Here is a 24,812-nt window from a genome sequence, read left to right as displayed (position 1 = left end):
CGTGACAGACTCTGCCCACGGTCTCCGGTCTCTGGCTGGGGAATGTCTTTACCCCCACCAGCTTGGGTTCCGGTACCCTTCTGCTGACTCCTCACCCGGTGTTCTTATTTGGGTTCTTGGGTCCCTTCTTTGTCCCCCTCTGGGTCTTTCTGCACTCCACTCTCTCTCTCTTCAGGCTCAGGTCTGCTCTGCTCCCTTGCTGCAGGCTGACTTCCTCTGCAGCAGACTTGTTCTCTGCAGCTGACTGACTGACAGGCTCCTCTGCGTCTGACCCTGATCCTAGTTGGTGCCCTCCTTATATATCCCTCTATGTGTGAGCTCAGGTGACCAGCACCCAATGAGCTCCTACCACTACCCAGACTGCTCCCCCTATCTGCCCCTACACTACATGGGATGTTCCTCCCCCCTCCCACTCCAGCCAGGAACAGGCTCGGTCGCACCTGCACATTTCTAAGTGGGAGTGCCGTCGGCCTGCTCCTCTGGAATGGGATGTATGTAGTGCATGCAGTCTATCTGAGCTCAGTTCCACACTCCTTCCTTACCCGGGAGTGGAATATCACACCTCTGGGTTGAGGTGCAATACCCCTGTAGCAGCCGAATCCTCAGGGTGCTACAGATCCGGCACCTGTCCTATCCACAGGATAGTCAGCTAGTGCCGCCATAGGGAAAGAGCTGACCTAGTGTCACTATCAATCATCAGAGTGTGCAGTACAACTGATTAGGGGTCCAGCAGGGGGGCGCTGATGACACAGGTGGACCTTGGGGCGGTTTTCCGGTTGCCGACGCTGCACCTAGAGGGTTTTCTTCATGTAATTATCCTCCTCACATTTCAGGCTTGTGAACTTTATAAATATTCTTCATTTGCTTATTTTCTTCCTTCTCTCCCAAACACGTTGCTGAAGTGCTGTCTCACCCCCACTGCCCCCATCCAGAAGCTTCTTGTAGCTGCTGTTCAGCGAGATTTGTCCTCTATATACCAGCAGTCTGTGTATGGGCCTGTCCCTGTCTGATCCTCTCTGCTCTCCACCCCTGCACTCAGACATGGGAAACCCTGTACTCGGATTACTTCACATCTTGGTGAACAACAGCTGAAAGGACCCTATAAAGGAGCCTGTACCAGGCAGGAGACAGCGGTGCAGCATTGTGCTTGTGGGGGCAATCGGGCGGTGGAGTCAGAAATTGGGGACTACTTGAGTGCTCTCTGGACGGACAATATTAGTGCTGCAGTAATTTCCCACAAGTTTTTGCACAGAGCGGCCACTAATATAGAATAAAGTAAAAGAATTGTGCTCTGTAAATAATGGCTGTGCTTTGCTACAAATGCTTCATGTTCGCAGGAGGTTTTTTTTTCTTTAATAAATTTTATTTAGTTTATAATTGATTTTTTCTCTTTCTGCTAGATATCAGCACATGATAGAGGCCGTACGGGACTGGTATAAGAAGTTCTTGGCTGAGAAGGAAAGAAGCTTCATTCCTCCATGAGCTGCAGTTCTTTGTGTCCAGTCGGGAACTCTATTAGTAAGTAGATTTTATCACCGGCGCAGACATTTCCGGGAAGGTTCCAATTGGCCGAATACAAGACGTTCATTAAACTCTTCATTTGAAATAAACATCTGGTTATCATCCACAATAGTTAATACCGGTCACTTGTCACAAATTTGTATATTTTTTACCTGTTATAAAATGCTGCTGATCCCTTGAATCTTTTCTTTTTTTTTGTCATTTTAGACAAAACATTACATATTCCTGACAAGTCCCAGGTCTTTTCACATCACTCGTTTTGCAGGTTCTTTAATACTACAGCACTTACGTTATTTTTTTGTGCAGTTTGCAGTTACATGATTTTTTATACATGTTTTTTTTTAGCTTTGTCTTGTTATTACATCACATTCATCTTTTTCCTCTCTTGCTTTCTTGGACTGAAGGAAACATATCTCCAAGTCATTCTGAGCTGCCGGCAGGAAAGAGGGACCCTCAGGAGCCTCCTAGTCTTCAGAATCCACATGAAGGAGAAGTCCAAGAACAAGAAAGGCCTCCGACAGCAGAGCAACCTGTCCGCCAAAAAGTCCCAGAAGAAGAAGCGATGGTCCCGCAGCTCATCTGTGTTTTTCCTAAATGTGGATTATACTTTTACTGATTGTAATTTTCTTGGTCGATACCAGGTACAGTTTTGGATGACAACTGTCTGGACTTGTGTCTTATTTTACATTTCTCCTTTTTTCTTCTTGCTTCCCCTCCAGTGAGATCTGGCTTAGGTGATAAAGGCCTTTCTCTATCCGGCATTTTTTCAGCAGGCTGGAGAAAGACTTTCTGGATGATAACTTGCCTTAGTCTCAGGTGCCCATACACTAGTTAGCTTTAGACCGGATGCTTGTCCACACAACACATCCCGACTCCCCCATATACATGAATGTGGTTATATGTGTGGGGGAGATGGCCCCATACACAGCACATGGTCGGCTGCTCGAGCCAAAATCCTTGGGTTTGACCTACCTTCCTGTAATATATATGGGGGGCCATTAGTTGGATGTTTGCAGGACCCCTCTTTCTCCGACAGCTTCCCTCCCCCACACATAGCAAGCAGTGTACAGACAAGCTCCCTTCCCGCACATACAGCATATATAGCATATAAAGAAAAAACTTAGAAGTCTGAACTGAAACATAAATTGATGAGCATGCAAAATGTAAATGCATGTTCACACAAGGCCACTAGACAAAGAAAAACCAAAGACAAGCAAAATACCCAAGTAACTGGAAGTGAATGGGTAAATCGCACAGTGCAAAAATAATAAATAATGAAGGGTATTTAGTTAACATAATTTTGATAAAAATAATGTAAAAGCTATCCCGCCACATCACGGCAACCCTTATGGGACAGTCCTAACTCTAATATTAAAACCTTACCATTTGTCAAGTGACATACATATGGATAAGGGCAGAGAGACTGACCCCCTAGTAGAAGCATAGACCTGAGGCAGAATACACATTTCAGCTCAGACAAAGGGTGGCCACACCCTAATATGTACTAAAGCACACTGAACTACAAAGAAAAAACCTAGAAGTCTGAACTGAAACATAAATTGATGTGCATGCAAAATGTAAATGTATGTTCACACAAGGCCACTAGACAAAGAAAAACCAAAGGCAAGCAAAATACCCAAGTAACTGGAAGTAAATGGGTAAATCGCAAAGTGCAAAAATAATAAATAATAAAGGGTATTTAGTAGTGAAGAGCGAGCACTAAAATGCTCGGGTGCTCAAAGCTCGGGCCGAGCTCGCCATGATACTCGGTTGCTCGACCTGAGCCACGAGCCCAATGTTAGTCTATGGGAGACCCGAGCATTTTCGCGGCGGCATCCCCGGCTGTCTTTTAAAAGCCTAACAAGTGCCCAAAACGATAGTGACAGTGCTCAAATGACATGGAGACAGCATGGGGATCGCCCCAGGAAGAATTTCTAACCCCCAGGTCACTGCTGTCAACAATGTGGTCAGAGGTATTAAGCCACTTTTAAGGGCTCACAATAAAACGTTCAAAAACTAAACTGAAACTGCTTTCCTGTGAAATATGTTAAGGAAGTTCCTTTCCAGGGTAAAGACTTGTGTATAAGGTAAAATAAATAACAAAAAAAAAAAATACTCCTCCACACCTTGGGCTATGTTCACAAGTAGCATTTTTAATGCGTTTTTGCACTTTTGTATTGCTTCAACCGTGACAAATGCATTCACCGGGAAATGTCATTTTAACATTTTACAACCTTATCTGGCCATGTGCTGTGTGACACATGCAGTGACACATGCATACAGTGCTGAAAAGACATGGGGACAGCATGGGGAAGACCCCTGGAAGCATCTCTGACTCCCCGGTCACTGCCTAAAAGTGTGCCCATCAGAAGTCATCTTTGCCGCATCAGAAGATGCAGACTTGCAACTATCCCCGTGCAAGTTCTTGTCCCAGGTCAGGGTTCAATTGTACCTCCCCCATTCCTTGCAATGCAAGCGCAAATATGCAGCCAACCACCCACCCACCCCCAGGCTGCAATACCATACTGCTTGCTTGCACTTGAAATCGGGCCTTTTAGGCATGTGCAGGCGGAATCTGGCCACCATGTCATGGCAGCGTTGGCGGCCTGGTATCCATACTCAGTCCCCAGCCGCCCGGCGGCGGGGTGTCCACACTCGGTCCCCAACCGCCAGGGGGCGGCCGGGTGTCCTTACTCGGTCCCCACCCGCCTGGGGGCAGCCGGGTGTCCATAAACGGTCCCCAGCCACCCCTATTTCTCCTTGGAACATCCCCCCACACACTTTTCTTAGCCCGGCCTGCTTTAGGGCAGCATTGGACGAGACCACCAGAGAACCAGACTCCTCCGGTGGGCCCTGGCTTCTCCATCAGGGGAGTTGAGAGTGACAAGGTGAGGACCTTGATGATGATGATACAAGTTAGCATCTGCTTTGTTTTCTTGGAATGCAAGCGTAAGTGTGCAGCCTGTCACCCACCCACCGCCAGGCTGCAATACCATACTGCTTGCTTGCTTGCACTTGAAATTGGGCCTTTTTAGGCACGTGGAGGAGGAATCTGACCACCGCATCATGACAGCATTGGCGGCCTGGAATCCATACTCAGTCCCCAGCCGCCCGGCTGCCAGGTGTCCACACTCGGTCCCCAGCTGCCAGGGGGCGGCCGGGTGTCCATACTCGGTCCCCCGCAGCCGGGTGTTCACACACGGTCCCCAGCCGCCTGGGGGCAGCCGGGTGTCCATAAACGGTCCCTAGCCACCCCTATTTCTCCTTGGAACATCCCCCCACACACTTTTCTTAGCCTGGCCTGCTTTAGGGCAGCATTGGACGAGCCCACCAGAGAACCAGACTCCTCCGGTGGGCCCTGGCTTCTCCATCAGGGGAGTTGAGAGTGCCAAGGTGAGGACCATGATGATGATGATACAAGTTAGCATCTGCTTTGTTTTGTTGGAATGCAAGCGCATGTATGTAGTAGCGGCTAGGCCTGAGGTGGTCAGCGTTTTGGCGCATATCCTATCTCCTCCGAGGATTGCTGGATGTTTTCCTGCTACTATCCCAGTTCTATGACTCCCGTTAAAACAAAGCTTCAGGTGATGAATGATGGATGAGGAGGTGGCAAAGGAGAAAGAGCAGGAGGAACAGGGACCATTCACATCAATATCAGGCCAGTCAACCACATATGTCTTGTAGGATATGTTTCTGTAACAAAAGGAGCGGTTTGGCTACACAGTTATAGGGCATACAGTGAGTGCAATGCCTACCAAAAATTTCGAGGCACTCCAATGTACCTTGGAAATGACATGGAGGTCAGAGGGCCTTAACTAAACCGTTTTTTCCATTTATAGCAACTGGGTCTCCTGTACACTGTTGGCCTAAACAGTGAATGGAAGGCTTTCCAAAAATTATGAGGAACTGCAATGCCCCTTGAAACAGACGTGGATTACAGCGTACTAAAAACCTTCTACCCACTATTGGGGAGTGGGTCTCCCTTAGTTTTCGCCTTTGCATTGAAAAGCAAAAGCTGACTAAAATTAGGAGGAAATGCAATGTCCTTTGGAAGAGTCGAGGAGGTTAAAGGTAATTAAAAACAACATTTCAATGCCCCTAGGAAGAGCTGTGGAGTTGAGAGTGGCTTAAGAAGACTGTTTTAATGTCCCTTTAAAGAGACGTGGAGGTCACAGTAGCTTAACCAGACGGTTTGAATGCCCCTCGGAAAAGGGGCTTTTAATGCCCCTTCCAAGAGCCATACAGTACAGCATATTCCAAACATTATTCCCATTATTGGGGAGTGTGTATCCCATAGTCATTGCTTATGCCTTCCAAGCAAAAGCTGCCAAAAATTAGGACGAAGGAACTTGCAATGCCCCTTACAAGAGCCATGCAGAACAGCATATTACAAACATTATTCCCATTATTGGGGAGTGGGTCTCCCATAGTCTTTGCTTATGCCTTCCAAGCAAAAGCTGCCAAAAATTAGGACAGAGGAACTTGCAGTGCCCCTTACAAGAGCCATGCAGTACAGCATATTACAAACATTATTCCCATTATTGGGGAGTGGGTCTCCCATAGTATTTGCTTATGCCTTCCAAGAAAAAGCTGCCAAAAATTAAGAGGTAATGCAATGCCCGTTCGAAGAGTCGTGGAGGTTAGAGTTAATTAAAAACAACATATCAATGCCCCTTGGAAGAGCTGTGGAGTTCAGAGTGGTTTAACAAGACACTTTTAATGCCCCTCAAAAGAGATGTGGAGGTCCCAGTAGCTTAACAAGACGGTTTTAATACCCCTGGGAAAAGTGGTGGAGGTCCCAGTAGCTTAACAAGACGGTTTTAATGCCCCTCGGAAAAGCGGTGGAGGTCACAGTAGCTTAAGAACACGCTTTTAATGCCCCTCAGAAGAAACGTGGAATTCCCAGTAGCTTAACAAGACGGTTTTAATGCCCCTTGGAAAAGTGGTGGAGGTCGCAGTAGCTTAACAAGACGGTTTGAATGCCCCTTGGAAGAGACGTGGAGGTCACAGTAGCTTAACAAGACAGTTTGAATGCCCCTTGGAAGAGACATGGAGGTTGCAGTAGCTTAACAAGACGCTTTTAATGCCCCTCGGAAGAGACGTGGAGGTCCAAGTAGCTTAACAAGACGGTTTGAATGCCCCTTGGAAGAGATGTGCAGGTCCCAGTAGCTTAACAAGACGGTTTGAATGCCCCTTGGAAGAGACGTGGAGGTCCCAGTAGCTTAACAAGACGGTTTGAATGCCCCTTGGAAGAGATGTGGAGGACCCAGTAGCTTAACAAGACGGTTTTAATGCTTCTCGGAAAAGTGTTGGAGGTCCCAGTAGCTTAATAAGACGCTTTTACTGCCCCTCGAAAAAGTGGTGGAGGTCGCAGTAGCTTAACAAGACGGTTTGAATGCCCCTTGGTAGAGACGTGGAGGTCCTAGTAGCTTAACAAGACGGTTTGAATGCCCCTTGGAAGAGACGTGGAGGTCCCAGTAGCTTAACAAGATTTTTTTAATGCCCCTTGGAAAAGTGGTGGAGGTCCCAGTAGCTTAACAAGACGGTTTGAATGCCCCTTGGAAGAGACGTGGAGGTCCCAGTAGCTTAACAAGACTGTTTTAATGCCCCTTGGAAAAGTGGTGGAGGTCCCAGTAGCTTAACAAGACGGTTTGAATGCCCCTTGGAAGAGACGTGGAGTTCCCAGTAGCTTAACAAAACTGTTTTAATGCCCCTCGGAAAAGTGGTGGAGGTCCCAGTAGCTTAACAAGACGGTTTTAATGCCCCTTTGAATAGTGGTGGAGGTCGCAGTAGCTTAACAAAACGGTTTGAATGCCCCTTGGAAGAGACGTGGAGGTCCCAGTAGCTTAACAAGATGGTTTGAATGCCCCTTGGAAGAGACGTGGAGGTCCCAGTAGCTTAACAAGACTGTTTAATGACCCTCGGAAAAGTGGTGGAGGTCACAGTAGCTTAACAAGACGCTTTTAATGCCCCTCAGAAGAGACGTGGAGGTCTCAGTAGCTTAACAAGACGGTTTGAATGCCCCTTGGAAGAGACGTCGAGGTCCCAGTAGCTTAACAAGTCGGTTTTAATGCCCCTCGCAAAAGTGGTGGAGGTCGCAGTAGCTTAACAAGACGGTTAGAATGCCCTTTGGAAGAGACGTGGAGGTCACAGTAGCTTAACAAGATGCTTTTAATGCCCCTCGGAAAAGTGGTGGAGGTCCCAGTAGCTTAACAAGACGCTTTGAATGCCCCTTGGAAGAGACGTGGAGGTCCCAGTAGCTTAACAAGACTGTTTGAATGCCCCTTGGAAGAGACGTGGAGGTCCCAGTAGCTTAACAAGATGGTTTGAATGCCACTCGGAAAAGTGGTGGAGGTCACAGTAGCTTAACAAGACGCTATTAATGCCCTCAGAAGAGACGTGGAGGTCCCAGTAGCTTAACAAGACTGTTTGAATGCCCCTTGGAAGAGACGTGGAGGTCCCAGTAGCTTAACAAGACGGTTTTAATGCTCCTCAGAAAAGTGGTGGAGGTCCCAATAGCTTAACAAGATGCTTTTAATGCCCCTCGGAAAAGTGGTGGAGGTCCCAGTAGCTTAACAAGACGGTTTTAATGCCCCTTGGAAAAGTGGTGGAGGTCGCAGTAGCTTAACAAGACGGTTTGAATGCCCCTTGGAAGAGACGTGGAGGTACCAGTAGCTTAAAAAGACGGTTTTAATGCCCCTCAGAAAAGTGGTGGAGGTCCCAGTAGCTTAACAAGACGCTTTTAATGCCTCTCAGAAGAGACGTGGCGGTCCCAGTAGCTTAACAAGACGGTTTGAATGCCCCTTGGAAGAGACGTGGAGGTCCCAGTAGCTTAAGAAGACGGTTTGAATGCCCCTTGGAAGAGACGTGGAGGTCCCAGTAGCTTAACAAGACGGTTTTAATGCTTCTCGGAAAAGTGGTGGAGGTCCCAGTAGCTTAATAAGACGCTTTTAATGCCCCTCAGAAAAGTGGTGGAGGTCCCAGTAGCTTAACAAGACGGTTTGAATGCCCCTTGGAAGAGACGTGGAGGTCCCAGTAGCTTAACAAGACGGTTTTAATGCCCCTCGGAAAAGTGGTGGAGATCGCAGTAGCTTAACAAGACGGTTTGAATGCCCCTTGGAAGAGACGTGGAAGTCCCAGTAGATTAACAAGACGGTTTTAATGCTCCTCAGAAAAGTGGTGGAGGTACCAGTAGCTTAACAAGACGCTTTTAATGGCCCTTGGAAAAGTGGTGGAGGTCACAGTAGCTTAACAAGACGGTTTGAATGCCCCTTGGAAGAGACGTGGAGGTCCCAGTAGCTTAACAAGACGGTTTTAATGCCCCTCGGAAAAGTGGTAGAGATCGCAGTAGCTTAACAAGACGGTTTGAATGCCCCTCGGAAAAGTGGTGGAGGTCGCAGTAGCTTAACAAGAGGCTTTTAATGCCCCTTACAAAAGCCATACAGTACAGCATTTTAAAAATATTATTCCCATTATTGGGGAGTGGGTCTCCCACAGTCTTTGCTTATGCCTTCCAAGCAAAAGCTGACAAAAATAAGGACGGAGGAACTTTCAATAATGGCAACACGGACCACGGTCACCCTGGTGGTATAGTGGTAGTGGAGGCTGAGGATAAGGAGAAGAACATAAAACAGCCAAAATGAGGAAGCGTATACCCATGTGTGGGTGTGAAGCGGTGCATGTGAATACACCTCCCGAAATAACACAGTGGATTTGACTTTATGTTACTCTGCTGTCATTTGGTGGTGATGAGAAGTCTGGCCCAATCCAGCTACTGTTCATTTTGATAAGGGTCAGCTTGTCAGCATTGTCAGTTGACAGGCGAGTGCGCTTATCAGTTATAATTACCCCAGCAGCACTAAAAGCACGCTCCGATAACACGCTAGCAGCAGGGCAGGCCAGGACCTCCAAGGCGTACAGAGCGATTTCATTCCAAGTGTCCAGCTTGGATACCCAATAATTAAAAGGCACAGAGGAATCACGGAGGATGCTGGTACGGTCGGCAAGGTACTCCCTCACCATCTTTTGAAACTTTCCACTCCTTGTGAGAGTACTCCACGCCTCAGGGCCTGTAAGTTGGGCAGGTCTCAGAAAACTGTACCAGAATGTTGACAGTGTTCCCCTGCCTCTGCTGGATTGGAGTTGCGTCTTTCTCGCCTGTACGCCTTGGTTGGTCAACGAACTGTGACCTCTGCCGCTAGCGTGTTCAGATGGGAATTTTTTTTTAACAGTTCTGCTGCAAGGGCCTTCTGGTACTGCCCCATTTTTGTAGACCTCTCCACCTCAGGAATAAGAGAGTGAAAGTTCTCCTTGTAGCGGGGGTCTAAAAGTGTCACCAACCAGTAATGACTGTCACCCAACATTTTGACAACGCGAGGGTCACGGTTAAGGCAGAGTAACAAAGTCAGCCAAGCGTGCCAGACTGGTAACGGGCAAGACTTCCGTGTCCTCACCAAGATGACGACTGACCATGCTCTCCTCCTCCTCCTCCCCCCTGTCCTCAGGCCACCCACGCTGAACCGACGGTATGACAGTTGTACAGATATTACCGTCTACAGCGCATGATACAAGCTCCTGTTCCTCCTCCTCCTCTCCCTCATTGTCCCCCAATGCACGTTGGGATGAGATGAGGCTGGGCTGTGTGTAATCGACCGCTACGGCTTCTTGTTCCATCTCATCATACTCTGGCTGCAATGCCTCCTCTTTAATTCTCTGCAGAGAGCATTGCAAAAGACAGACAAGTGGAATGCTAATGTAGCACCTCGAGGACTCGGCTGCTACAGGGGTATTGCACCTCGAACCAGAGGTGTGATATTCCACTCCCGGGTAAGGATGGAGTGTGGACCAGGACTCAGTAAGCTGCATGCACCACACACACCCCATTTCCGAGGAACAGACCAACGGTGCTCCCACTAGACAGAGTGCAGGCACGACAGCTTCTGTTCCTGGCCGGAGTGGGGAGGGGAAAGTACACCCAGTGGTGTAGGAGCAGATAGGGGTTGGTTTCTGGGCATAGATAGGAGCCCATTGGTTGCTAGTCACCTGGGCTCACACATAGAGGGAGGTATATAAGGTGGGCACCATCTTAGATCAGTGTTCAGTTCAGGCAGGGGGAGAAGAGGAGAGGAGCTCAGCCAGAGAGGGCTGACAGGGAGCTGTGGCTCAGTCTGGGCCCAGCTCCAGAGGCAGGCCTGGAGTGGAGGCCAGAAGCAGCAGAGAGAGAGAGGAGGAGGAACAGAAAGGAAAGTAAGAAAGGAACTGAAACAGAGGAGAAAGGAAGCAAAGAACACAGAGAAAGGCCCAGAGACACGAAGGCAGAAGGAACCCCATATGCCCAGAGGAGATACTGGGTGAAGGGTTGGCAGAATAGGGTACCGGAACCCAAATTGGTGGAGGCGACTAATCCTCAGCCAAAACCGGAGGTTGTGACCACATCTTGGTGCGACCCCTCACTACATCCACCAGAAAGGCATACCGCATAGGGTCAGGGAAACCGGGAGAGGTTTCGCCAACAGAAGGCCCGAGGAAGCTGGACAAAGGTGGGTCCCTGGTGGGGACGGCCAGTAGAAAGGAAGAGAGGGGAGCTCTGAACCACGCTCTGGAATTGCCTGGGAGTTGACTGAGTCCCTCACCTGGTGGACGCAGCAGGGCTTGGGCAGTCATCGCCTGCAGCATTGACCTGAATAACAACCGTGAGTAAAGCTTTGGAAACTGCAATTACAAGTCTCTGTGTTTCATCGCCGCACCAGCACCATCAGTACTGGGACACTCACACCATCACTCCCATCATCTCTCTCACATTAGCTGCCCTGAGGCAATACTCCTCCCGTGGGGAGTTATCCCATACTCGGCTGCGCAACCAACATCAGCCTCAGCGGTCGGCAGCGCAGCGGCGGTCCCCACTGACCGCAATCCACGGGTGGCGTAGTCGGACACTTATTACAATACAAATAGACTGCCACTGGTTTGACCACCCTGGGCACGGACCGGGTCACCGCCACACGGAGACTACAACCCCCAGCATCTCAGCGATCCGGTTCCGGGTATTCCCCCTGCACAGTAACTGCAGCACAGGCCCAGGGGGCGCGTCAACTTTGGCGTAGTCGGCAGGATCATTACCAACCCGCCACAAGCGGGTATTGAGTGCCTGAAGAAAACTGCACATGTACCTTAAAAAGAAGTCTCCCGCTATTTCCAGAAGTTTCCCGCTGTCCGGAGTCGTTTCCCGCCATCCGGAGCCGATTCCCGCCATCAGACGCCATTTTGGACCGTTTCCCGCCATCTTCATCCGTTTTTCCCGCCCTGGCAGAGCGGACGCCATTATGTGCGCACCAAAGGACAGCAGGAAGCCACCTCCCATCGTGGGCCAGGTCCCAGAGTGGCGCCAAAGAAGGAGCCCGCCCCCACCAGCCATGAATGCAGCAATGGAGATGTCCATCAACGTGGGGGGGCTGCCCCTGAAGGTGATTGTCAGCAGATGCCCCCAAGACCAACCCCCATGGGGGCGGATAGAAAAGAAAACTGAGGGGCTGGGTGCGGCCTGGATCAGTCTGGACCTGCTGCACCCGGAGATGGAGGGAACAGAAAACTCCACCAGCACCCTGGCCCGCAGCCTGCTGCAAGCGGAGCCACCCTGCAGCCTGACAGAACTGCTGGCCCAACTGCCTAGAGACCCGGACCGTGCACGCGCAGCGCTGGAAGATCTGAATAGAAGAATGGTCCGGGCGCAGCGGGATGTGTTTGCCGGGTGGAGAGAGGAGATGGCCCGGCAGCACGGAGGTGACCAGCAGAGGACCTCGCCGGAACCGGGCAGCGCGCTGACCACTGGGCGCGGAGAAGAGAGACCGGCAGCTGCAGATGACGCCGCGGAGGAGGCCACGGAGACCGAGGCAGGTAATGGGGACGCCACCACCCCAAGCCCGGGGAACACCAGCCTGCCCTCACCCTCCGTTGCGGGACCCGAAGCCCCGGGGACCGTACCTGACACCACGCCTCCACCGCCACCAGCTAGGCCTCAGGCAGCAAGCACCGTCGTCACGCCCCGCCCCACGCTGTGCCCTCTGAACCCTGGCGCCGTACAGCGTGAGACGTCACAGGCCAGGACGCAAGGCCCAGCACACCCGGACGCCGCTGCCTCACCAGCCCCCCCTACCTTGGCGGTGCCACCCCCGGGCGCGACCAACAAGCGACCACCGGCCTGGTCGCAAGGCCGAGTGCCCCCGGGCGCTGCCACCCGTCCGAAGCCCACAGTGCCACCCTTGGGCGCGGACCTGTATGCCCAATATACCAGCCCGGACGGGCTCCCCTTTGAATGGCCGCCGGAGTTCGCCAACCCCCTTCTCCGGAAAGAGCGACCCCTGAGTGAGCCTTTGATCCCGGCCCCGGAGCCCGCCAACATCGCTCCACCCCTGCCGGAGGATGCCCAGTTTGCATGGGACCCCACTGGCGAGAACCTCATGGGCTTCACCCAGGAGACCCGGGCGGAAGAAGCCCAGCGCCTGGAGTGCTGCCGTCAGCAGCTAGCCACCTATGAAAGAGAGCGGCGGCAGAGGCGCATCAGGGAGCAGCGACTCCAGGCCAGGAGCGCGGAGCAAAAGAGGAGGGCCCGACAAGACACCCACGCCATCCGCGGACCCAGAGCCACCGGGACCGTAGTCAAGTTCCAGCTAGAGCATGGCTGGGGCTTCATCAGAGACCCGGAGGCTGACACCGACGTCTTCGTCACTAGAAGGGACGTTGAAAGCCACCTGCCAGAGGGACATCACGGACGTGACCTGTACCCCGGCGACGTGGTCACCTACACCCGGCACAAGGGCGCAAAGGGACTGTACGCCCTCCACGTTCACCGGCTCACAGAGGAGGAACTGCAGTACCGCCCAGACACGGAATACACTGAGGATCCGGACGGACCAGAAGATTACCCGGAAGAGCGAGAAGGACACCGTTACCAGTAAGCGGTAAAATGGAACTGTATATAGTTACCCGTCAGGGTACAAGAACTGTTGCGATTTGAAGTGTGGTCCCCGTTGGGACTAGTGTGGAACTGTTTCTTGATAAAAAGTTTCCTGTGTGAGTGTTATCCCAATATCCTTTACCAGGCTGAGGACTGTGAGCAGCCACTCCCTTATCCCCACTGGCCGAGGACTGAGAGCGGCCAATCCCTTGTAAATAGTTGCGCTTCTTAAAGCGCCCCCTACTGGTTTTATACAAAAACCGCAATGTCTACCTCAGAATTAAATGGACTGTTGCACCTTTACCTGGTCACAAGTTGCACAGCGGCCAGAGCTCAAGAATGTTCTACTTGAAAATGTTTTATATTGAAAAGATTTATATGCTGCTAGAATAATAATACAAATGTTTTATGTGATGTTTTATATGCTAAAAGAGTTCCAGTGGCATTAGCAAGATGTTTTATGAAAAGGAGTACCAGTAACGTTAAAAAGAGAAGAATACCTCCCATAAAGGGATGAGTGAAAAGTTATTGTCTTATATACAAATGCATTCTAAAAACTTGTATGTTTAAAATTGTCTTTGCTCTTTTCCAGCCCGAGGACGTGCTGTGATTTACCAGGGGGGAATGTAGCACCCCGAGGACTCGGCTGCTACAGGGGTATTGCACCTCGAACCAGAGGTGTGATATTCCACTCCCGGGTAAGGATGGAGTGTGGACCAGGACTCAGTAAGCTGCATGCACCACACACACCCCATTTCCGAGGAACAGACCAACGGTGCTCCCACTAGACAGAGTGCAGGCACGACAGCTTCTGTTCCTGGCTGGAGTGGGGAGGGGAAAGTACACCCAGTGGTGTAGGAGCAGATAGGGGTTGGTTTCTGGGCATAGATAGGAGCCCATTGGTTGCTAGTCACCTGGGCTCACACATAGAGGGAGGTATATAAGGTGGGCACCATCTTAGATCAGTGTTCAGTTCAGGCAGGAGGAGAAGAGGAGAGGAGCTCAGCCAGAGAGGGCTGACAGGGAGCTGTGGCTCAGTCTGGGCCCAGCTCCAGAGGCAGGCCTGGAGTGGAGGCCAGAAGCAGCAGAGAGAGAGAGGAGGAGGAACAGAAAGGAAAGTAAGAAAGGAACTGGAACAGAGGAGAAAGGAAGCAAAGAACACAGAGAAAGGCCCAGAGACACGAAGGCAGAAGGAACCCCATATGCCCAGAGGAGATACTGGGTGAAGGGTTGGCAGAATAGGGTACCGGAACCCAAATTGGTGGAGGCGACTAATCCTCAGCCAAAACCGGAAGTTGTGACCACATCTTGGTGCGACCCCTCACTACATCCACCAGAAAGGCATACCGCATAGGGTCAGGGAAACCGGGAGAGGTTTCGCCAACAGAAGGCCCGAGGAAGCTGGACAAAGGTGGGTCCCTGGTGGGGACGGCCAGTAGAAAGGAAGAGAGGGGAGCTCTGAACCACGCTCTGGAATTGCCTGGGAGTTGACCGAGTCCCTCACCTGGTGGACGCAGCACGGCTTGGGCAGTCATCGCCTGCAGCATTGACCTGAATAACAACCGTGAGTAAAGCTTTGGAAACTGCAATTACAAGTCTCTGTGTTTCATCGCCGCACCAGCACCATCAGTACTGGGACACTCACACCATCACTCCCATCATCTCTCTCACATTAGCTGCCCTGAGGCAATACTCCTCCCGTGGGGAGTTATCCCATACTCGGCTGCGCAACCAACATCAGCCTCAGCGGTCGGCAGCGCAGCGGCGGTCCCCACTGACCGCAATCCACGGGTGGCGTAGTCGGACACTTATTACAATACAAATAGACTGCCACTGGTTTGACCACCCTGGGCACGGACCGGGTCACCGCCACACGGAGACTACAACCCCCAGCATCTCAGCGATCCGGTTCCGGGTATTCCCCCTGCACAGTAACTGCAGCACAGACCCAGGGGGCGCGTCACTGACGCTAATGATGGCGTCATCGCCACTCACCATCTTGGTGGACTCCTCAAAGTTTGTCAAGATGGTACATACAGTACAGACCAAAAATTTGGACACACCTTCTCATTTAAAGATTTTTCTGTATTTTCATGACTACGAAAATTGTACATTCACACTGAAGGCATCAAAACTATGAATTAACACATGTGGAATTATATACTTAACAAAAAAGTGTGAAACAACTGAAAATATGTCTTATATTCTAGGTTCTTCAAAGTAGCCACCTTTTGCTTTGATGACTGCTTTGCACACTCTTGAGAGACTGCCATAAAGACTGAGAGGAGGGGGCATCTTTGCATGCAGTATGGACAGGGGATTGCCATGCACACACAACAGGTGACACCCGCTGACACTGGTCGTGGAGCCTGGGGTTCGCCCCACAAAGTCGGGTGCTTTGCTGCCATGTGCCTGATCATGCTGGTGGTGGTCAGGCTGGTAGTTTTGTCACCCCTGCTGATGCTGTCATGGCAGGTGGTACAAATGGCCTTTTTGTGGTTATCAGCAGAGTCTTTAAAAAAATTCCAGACTCTGGAAGACCTACAGGTTGTACTGGCAACGTCCCTCGTGTTGGTGTTACGGGGAACTGTTGCCGGCCTTCTGTGTGCGGCCACCACACTGCTTCTTCCTGCCTGTTGGGGTACTCTGCCTCCCTCACCCTGTCTGCTGCTGGCCTCACTCTGCATGTCCTCCTGCCACGTTGGGTCAGTTACTAGATCATCCACCACCTCCTCCTCTTCCACTTGCGCACCACGATCCTCCTCCTCACTTCCTGGCAATTGTGTCTCGTCATCGTCAACCTCTTGTGACAAATTGCTAGCGTTGACTTCCTGTGGCCGTGGCTGTTCAAATATTTGGGCATCTCTACATGGGATCTCCTCTTCCACCACTTCAAGCGGAGCAGGCGAGGGGCACAAATCTGGAAATGGACCAGTGAACAGCTCTTCAGAGTGTCCAAGTGTGGGATCAGTTGCTGTCTGATGACACTCGGCATGGTGGGAGGGAGGAGCATCAGGGTGAGGAGGAGTATGCGGTTGAGACTCACGGCTACTAAGAGTTGACCGTGTGGAAGACAGACCGGAAGTGGTGGTGCCCAGGTAACTGGAAGTATTATCTGCTATCCAATTAATAACCTGTTCTCACTGATCAGTTCGCAATACTGGTGTTGTTCTGTGCTTCCCTAGTAATTCGGTCAAGAAGTGGGAGCGAGAAGATATGGCTGTTGGTTGTGGCACATTTTCACCTTGGCCACGGCCCCGCCCTCTGCACGCACCATCACCAGAACATCCACTTCCATGTCCCTTGCCACGCGCCTTGCCCATTGTAAAGTAAGTAAAATAGCTTACACTCGCACCATCAATGGAAAAAGGGTAATAAAGTAGATCAGAACCGTGGAAGAGGAAAACCACAGTTCAATTTCTCTGGCCTACACCCGACTCTTTTAAACAATCTGAACAATCAGGGAGAAACTATTACTGTTTTTCTTTACGGAAAAAATACCAAAAAGTGAATAATAGAGATTTTTTACCGTGGAATGGCAAAACCACAGTTATTGTTTACTGGGGTATACCAGAAAATTTTAAATAGATATATTTGCGGCTGAACAATGAGCGACACACTCAAACTGTTTATTTTTAGGTAAAAATGGCCCAAAAGTGGATAATACAAAGATTTGACCCGTGGAACTGCAAAACCACACTTGTATTTCTCGGGCCCACACCAGACTATTTTCAACAGATATATTTGTGTCTGAACAATCCAGAGACACTACTGTTTTACTTTACAGCAAAAAATGCAAAAAAAAGCAGGATAATACAGAGATTTGACCCGTGGAACTGCAAAACCACACTTGTATTTCTCGGGCCCACACCAGACTATTTTCAACAGATATATTTGTGTCTGAAAAATCAGGGAGACACTATTAGTATTTTTTTTACGGCAAAAAATGCCAAGATCAGGATAATAGAGATTTTTACTGTGGAACAGCAAAACCACAGTTATAATTTACTGGTGTATACCAGACTATTTTCAACAGATATATTTGTGTCTGAACAATCAGGAGACACTATTAGTTTTTTTTTTTACGGTGACACATATTACTATAACTTGCACCCATAGTGCAAAAAAAAAAAAACTCTAAAAAAAACACAATGGGTTCAACCGTACTCAAATTGTTAACTAGGAGCAATGATTAGTGTGAATAATATAATATTTTGATTGGAGATGATCCACCCTCTGGTTCCACCACTGATCCTGAGAATGAATGATAATTGGGAGCAATGGAGTAAGCTCAGGGTGTGTCAGGGTTACTAGCGGGGTGCCTCAAGGGTCTGTCTTGGGCCCTATATTATTTAATACATTTATTAATGATCTAGTGGAAGGGTTGCATAGTAAAATAGCAATATTTGCAGATGATACTAAACTTTGTAACGTAGTTAATACAGATGAGGATAGGGCACAGCTACAGGAGGATTTAGATAAATTGGGGAGCTGGGCCAAAAAATGGCAAATGGGGTTCAATGCCGATAAATGTAAGGTCATGCACATGGGAAAGAAAAACAGCAGTCACCCATACATATTAAATGGGAAACCGTTGGGGAAATCTGACATGGAGAAGGACCTGGGCGTCTTGGTTAACAGCAAATTAAATTGGAGTGCCCAGTGTCAGGCAGCAGCTGCGAAGGCAAATAGAGTCATGGCATGCATCAGAAGAGGAATAGGGGCATATGATGAGAACAGGGGCGGAACTACCGCCCGTGCAGCCCGTTCATTGAACGGGGGCCCCGAGGGAGAGGGGGCCCCTCCAGCTTCCAGCAGGGCCACCATCAGGGCATGACTGCCCTGGCTCCAGTATGGGGCCCGGCCGGTCAGGGCCCCCCTCTTGTGCGTCTCTCTCCTCCATGCTAAGCGCCGGGTCTGGGACATCTCAGCGCTGCGCTGCTAAGGCAGCGCCTTCATGATTACCCTGATTTCCGGTTATGTGACGGCGCCGTCACATGGCCGGAAGTCAGGAGAACCTGGAGGCAGCAATTTGGACGAGCGCCAGGATTCTGCAGGGATCGCATGGGGGTAAGTATAACAAGTTTTATTTTTTTAAAATACAATTAACTAGGAGTGGGGGGGATGAGAGATGCACTATGGGGGGAGGGGATGAGAGATGCACTATGGGGGGGGTTGAGAGATGCACTATGGGGGGGTGAGAGATGCACTATGGGGGGGTGAGAGATGCACATGTGGGGTAGGGGGATGAGAGATGCACTATGGGGGGGGTGAGAGATGCACTATGGGGGGGGATGAGAGATGCACTATGGGGGGGGATGAGAGATGCACTATGGGGGGGATGAGAGATGCACTATGGGGGGGATGAGAGATGCACTATGGGGGGGATGAGAGATGCACTATGGGGGGGATGAGAGATGCACTATGGGGGGGTGAGAGATGCACTATGGGGGGGTGAGAGATGCACTATGGGGGGGATGAGAGATGCACTATGGGGGGGGGATGAGAGATGCACTATGGGGGGGATGAGAGATGCACTATGGGGGGGGAATGAGAGATGCACTATGGGGGGGAATGAGAGATGCACTATGGGGGGGGAATGAGAGATGCACTATGGTGGGGGGGTGAGAGATGCACATGTGGGGGAGGGGGATGAGAGATGCGCACATGTGGGGGAGGGGGATGAGCAATGCGCACATGTGGGGGAGGGGGATGAGCGATGCGCACATGTGGGGGAGGGGGATGAGAGATGTGCACATGTGGGGGAGGGGGATGAGGGATGTGCACATGTGGGGGGGTTGAGCGATGTGCACATGTGGGGGGATGAGAGCTGCACATGGGGGGGTTTGAGAGCTGCACATGGGCGGGGGGGTGAGAGCTGCACATGGGGGGGATGAGAACTGCACATGGGGGAATTGGGAGTAGGGGGATAATGAGCTGCACATAATGAATGTGGGGTGGGGGAGAGTAAATGATAAATGATGATGGGGTGGGGAGAGCACGGACATGATATAATGAATTGGGGCAGGGGGTGCATGTAAATAATGAATGCGGGGAGCAGGAAGTATAGAGTAGGGGCGTTGCGGATGCAGGAGTGTGACTGGTAACAAATTGGCGGAAAGAGTAGAGGTTCTAATTAAATGATATATTAAGTGCCTATTTACAGTTAATGGGGGCACCATGGTGGATTACAATTTATATTTGGAATGGTAGATTGCATAATAACTAACCATATATTGATGGTGGATGCACGTCTGTATTCAGCTGTGTAATGTAGAAGTTGGGGAATATGCTCTAGATAACTGTGTTATTTTATGCAGAGACGAGTCCTGGCTGGAAGACGTGATGGCGGTCTGTGCTGGATGAAGGAGAAAAGCGTAGCTGAAGGACTTATGGTAATATTAGTAATGTGGTGGTAATATTAGTAATGTGGTGGTAATATGTGGTCTGGTGGTCTGGTCATGGTGTGGCAGTTTTTCTCCCTTCTGTGTGGTATTATTCGGTCACTATGTTGTGGTAATATGTGGTCTGGTCATGGTGTGGCGGTATTCCCTGTATGTGGTATTATTGGTCATTTTAAAAAAAAATGTATATGACACATTCCCTTAAAGAAAACTAAATAAAAATATATCTAAAAAGAGTATTGGATATTTTAAGAAAATTTTAATAGGTTAGAGTAGGGCCCGCCCAGAAGAGTCTACCTTATCGTGGTGGCGGCTTTAAAAATCTTTTGGCCAAAACAAAAGCTGATGGCTATGTATGTGGCGCCGTCACATGGCCGAACGTCAGGAGAACCTGGTGGCAGCGACGTGGACGAGCGCCAGGATTCTGCAGGGATCGCATGGGGGTAAGTATAACAAGTTTTATTTTTTTTAAATACAATTAATTAACTAGGAGTGGGGGGAATCAGAGATGCACATGGGGGGGATGAGAGATGCACAGGGGGATGAGAGATGCACATGGGGGGGATGAGAGATGCACATGGGGGGTGAGAGATGCACATGGGGGGGATGAGAGATGCACATGGGGGGGTGAGAGATGCACATGGGGGAGGTGAGAGATGCACATGGGGGGGTGAGAGATGCACATGGGGGGGGATGAGAGATGCACATGGGGGGGTGAGAGATGCACATGGGGGGATGAGAGATGCACATGGGGGGATGAGAGATGCACATGGGGGGGATGAGAGATGCACATGGGGAGATGAGAGATGCACATGGGGGGGATGAGAGATGCACATGGGGGGGATGAGAGATGCACATGGGGGGGATGAGAGATGCACTATGGGGGGGGAATGAGAGATGCACTATGGGGGGGGAATGAGAGATGCACTATGGGGGGGGAATGAGAGATGCACTATGGTGGGGGGGTGAGAGATGCACATGTGGGGGAGGGGGATGAGAGATGCGCACATGTGGGGGAGGGGGATGAGCGATGCGCACATGTGGGGGAGGGGGATGAGCGATGCGCACATGTGGGGGAGGGGGATGAGAGATGTGCACATGTGGGGGAGGGGGATGAGGGATGTGCACATGTGGGGGGGTTGAGCGATGTGCACATGTGGGGGGATGAGAGCTGCACATGGGGGGGTTTGAGAGCTGCACATGGGCGGGGGGGTGAGAGCTGCACATGGGGGGGATGAGAACTGCACATGGGGGAATTGGGAGTAGGGGGATAATGAGCTGCACATAATGAATGTGGGGTGGGGGAGAGTAAATGATAAATGATGATGGGGTGGGGAGAGCACGGACATGATATAATGAATTGGGGCAGGGGGTGCATGTAAATAATGAATGCGGGGAGCAGGAAGTATAGAGTAGGGGCGTTGCGGATGCAGGAGTGTGACTGGTAACAAATTGGCGGAAAGAGTAGAGGTTCTAATTAAATGATATATTAAGTGCCTATTTACAGTTAATGGGGGCACCATGGTGGATTACAATTTATATTTGGAATGGTAGATTGCATAATAACTAACCATATATTGATGGTGGATGCACGTCTGTATTCAGCTGTGTAATGTAGAAGTTGGGGAATATGCTCTAGATAACTGTGTTATTTTATGCAGAGACGAGTCCTGGCTGGAAGACGTGATGGCGGTCTGTGCTGGATGAAGGAGAAAAGCGTAGCTGAAGGACTTATGGTAATATTAGTAATGTGGTGGTAATATTAGTAATGTGGTGGTAATATGTGGTCTGGTGGTCTGGTCATGGTGTGGCAGTTTTTCTCCCTTCTGTGTGGTATTATTCGGTCACTATGTTGTGGTAATATGTGGTCTGGTCATGGTGTGGCGGTATTCCCTGTATGTGGTATTATTGGTCATTTTAAAAAAAAATGTATATGACACATTCCCTTAAAGAAAACTAAATAAAAATATATCTAAAAAGAGTATTGGATATTTTAAGAAAATTTTAATAGGTTAGAGTAGGGCCCGCCCAGAAGAGTCTACCTTATCGTGGTGGCGGCTTTAAAAATCTTTTGGCCAAAACAAAAGCTGATGGCTATGTATGTGGCGCCGTCACATGGCCGAACGTCAGGAGAACCTGGTGGCAGCGACGTGGACGAGCGCCAGGATTCTGCAGGGATCGCATGGGGGTAAGTATAACAAGTTTTATTTTTTTTAAATACAATTAATTAACTAGGAGTGGGGGGAATCAGAGATGCACATGGGGGGGATGAGAGATGCACAGGGGGATGAGAGATGCACATGGGGGGGATGAGAGATGCACATGGGGGGTGAGAGATGCACATGGGGGGGATGAGAGATGCACATGGGGGGGTGAGAGATGCACATGGGGGGGATGAGAGATGCACATGGGGGGGTGAGAGATGCACATGGGGGAGGTGAGAGATGCACATGGGGGGGTGAGAGATGCACATGGGGGGGGATGAGAGATGCACATGGGGGGGTGAGAGATGCACATGGGGGGATGAGAGATGCACATGGGGGGATGAGAGATGCACATGGGGGGGATGAGAGATGCACATGGGGAGATGAGAGATGCACATGGGGGGGATGAGAGATGCACTATGGGGGGGGAATGAGAGATGCACTATGGGGGGGGAATGAGAGATGCACTATGGGGGGGGAATGAGAGATGCACTATGGTGGGGGGGTGAGAGATGCACATGTGGGGGAGGGGGATGAGAGATGCGCACATGTGGGGGAGGGGGATGAGCGATGCGCACATGTGGGGGAGGGGGATGAGCGATGCGCACATGTGGGGGAGGGGGATGAGAGATGTGCACATGTGGGGGAGGGGGATGAGGGATGTGCACATGTGGGGGGGTTGAGCGATGTGCACATGTGGGGGGATGAGAGCTGCACATGGGGGGGTTTGAGAGCTGCACATGGGCGGGGGGGTGAGAGCTGCACATGGGGGGGATGAGAACTGCACATGGGGGAATTGGGAGTAGGGGGATAATGAGCTGCACATAATGAATGTGGGGTGGGGGAGAGTAAATGATAAATGATGATGGGGTGGGGAGAGCACGGACATGATATAATGAATTGGGGCAGGGGGTGCATGTAAATAATGAATGCGGGGAGCAGGAAGTATAGAGTAGGGGCGTTGCGGATGCAGGAGTGTGACTGGTAACAAATTGGCGGAAAGAGTAGAGGTTCTAATTAAATGATATATTAAGTGCCTATTTACAGTTAATGGGGGCACCATGGTGGATTACAATTTATATTTGGAATGGTAGATTGCATAATAACTAACCATATATTGATGGTGGATGCACGTCTGTATTCAGCTGTGTAATGTAGAAGTTGGGGAATATGCTCTAGATAACTGTGTTATTTTATGCAGAGACGAGTCCTGGCTGGAAGACGTGATGGCGGTCTGTGCTGGATGAAGGAGAAAAGCGTAGCTGAAGGACTTATGGTAATATTAGTAATGTGGTGGTAATATTAGTAATGTGGTGGTAATATGTGGTCTGGTGGTCTGGTCATGGTGTGGCAGTTTTTCTCCCTTCTGTGTGGTATTATTCGGTCACTATGTTGTGGTAATATGTGGTCTGGTCATGGTGTGGCGGTATTCCCTGTATGTGGTATTATTGGTCATTTTAAAAAAAAATGTATATGACACATTCCCTTAAAGAAAACTAAATAAAAATATATCTAAAAAGAGTATTGGATATTTTAAGAAAATTTTAATAGGTTAGAGTAGGGCCCGCCCAGAAGAGTCTACCTTATCGTGGTGGCGGCTTTAAAAATCTTTTGGCCAAAACAAAAGCTGATGGCTATGTATGTGGCGCCGTCACATGGCCGAACGTCAGGAGAACCTGGTGGCAGCGACGTGGACGAGCGCCAGGATTCTGCAGGGATCGCATGGGGGTAAGTATAACAAGTTTTATTTTTTTTAAATACAATTAATTAACTAGGAGTGGGGGGAATCAGAGATGCACATGGGGGGGATGAGAGATGCACAGGGGGATGAGAGATGCACATGGGGGGGATGAGAGATGCACATGGGGGGTGAGAGATGCACATGGGGGGGATGAGAGATGCACATGGGGGGGTGAGAGATGCACATGGGGGAGGTGAGAGATGCACATGGGGGGGTGAGAGATGCACATGGGGGGGGATGAGAGATGCACATGGGGGGGTGAGAGATGCACATGGGGGGATGAGAGATGCACATGGGGGGATGAGAGATGCACATGGGGGGGATGAGAGATGCACATGGGGAGATGAGAGATGCACATGGGGGGGATGAGAGATGCACATGGGGGGATGAGAGATGCACATGGGGGGGATGAGAGATGCACATGGGGGGATGAGAGATGCACATGGGGGGATGAGAGATGCACATGGGGGGATGAGAGATGCACATGGGGGGATGAGAGATGCACATGGGGGGATGAGAGATGCACATGGGGGGGATGAGAGATGCACATGGGGGGGATGAGAGATGCACATGGGGGGGATGAGAGATGCACATGAGGAGATAAGAGATGCACATGGGGGGATGAGAGCTGCACATGGGGGGGTGAGAGCTGCACATGGGGGGGATGAGAGATGCACATGGGGGGGATGAGAGATGCACATGAGGAGATGAGAGATGCATATGGGGGCGGATGAGAGATGCACATGAGGAGATGAGAGATGCACATGAGGAGATGAGAGATGCACATGGGGGGGATGAGAGCTGCACATGGGGGGGTGAGAAATGCACATGGGGGGGGTGAGAGATGCACATGGGAGGGTTATGTTTACATAACTTTGTTGCCCTCTGAAGGGCAGGGGGGGGGGGCCCCAAAAAATTTCTTGCACAGGGGCCCACTACAGTCTGTGTCCGCCCCTGGATGAGAACATTGCCTATTTACGTTGGAAAAG

Source organism: Phyllobates terribilis, unplaced genomic scaffold (assembly GCF_046119375.1).
Source record: "Phyllobates terribilis strain yellow unplaced genomic scaffold, ASM4611937v1 Scaffold_207__1_contigs__length_3498100, whole genome shotgun sequence".
Classification (NCBI taxonomy): domain Eukaryota; kingdom Metazoa; phylum Chordata; class Amphibia; order Anura; family Dendrobatidae; genus Phyllobates; species Phyllobates terribilis.
The sequence above is the reverse complement of the archived record's forward strand: the minus strand, read 5'-3'. Positions refer to the sequence as shown.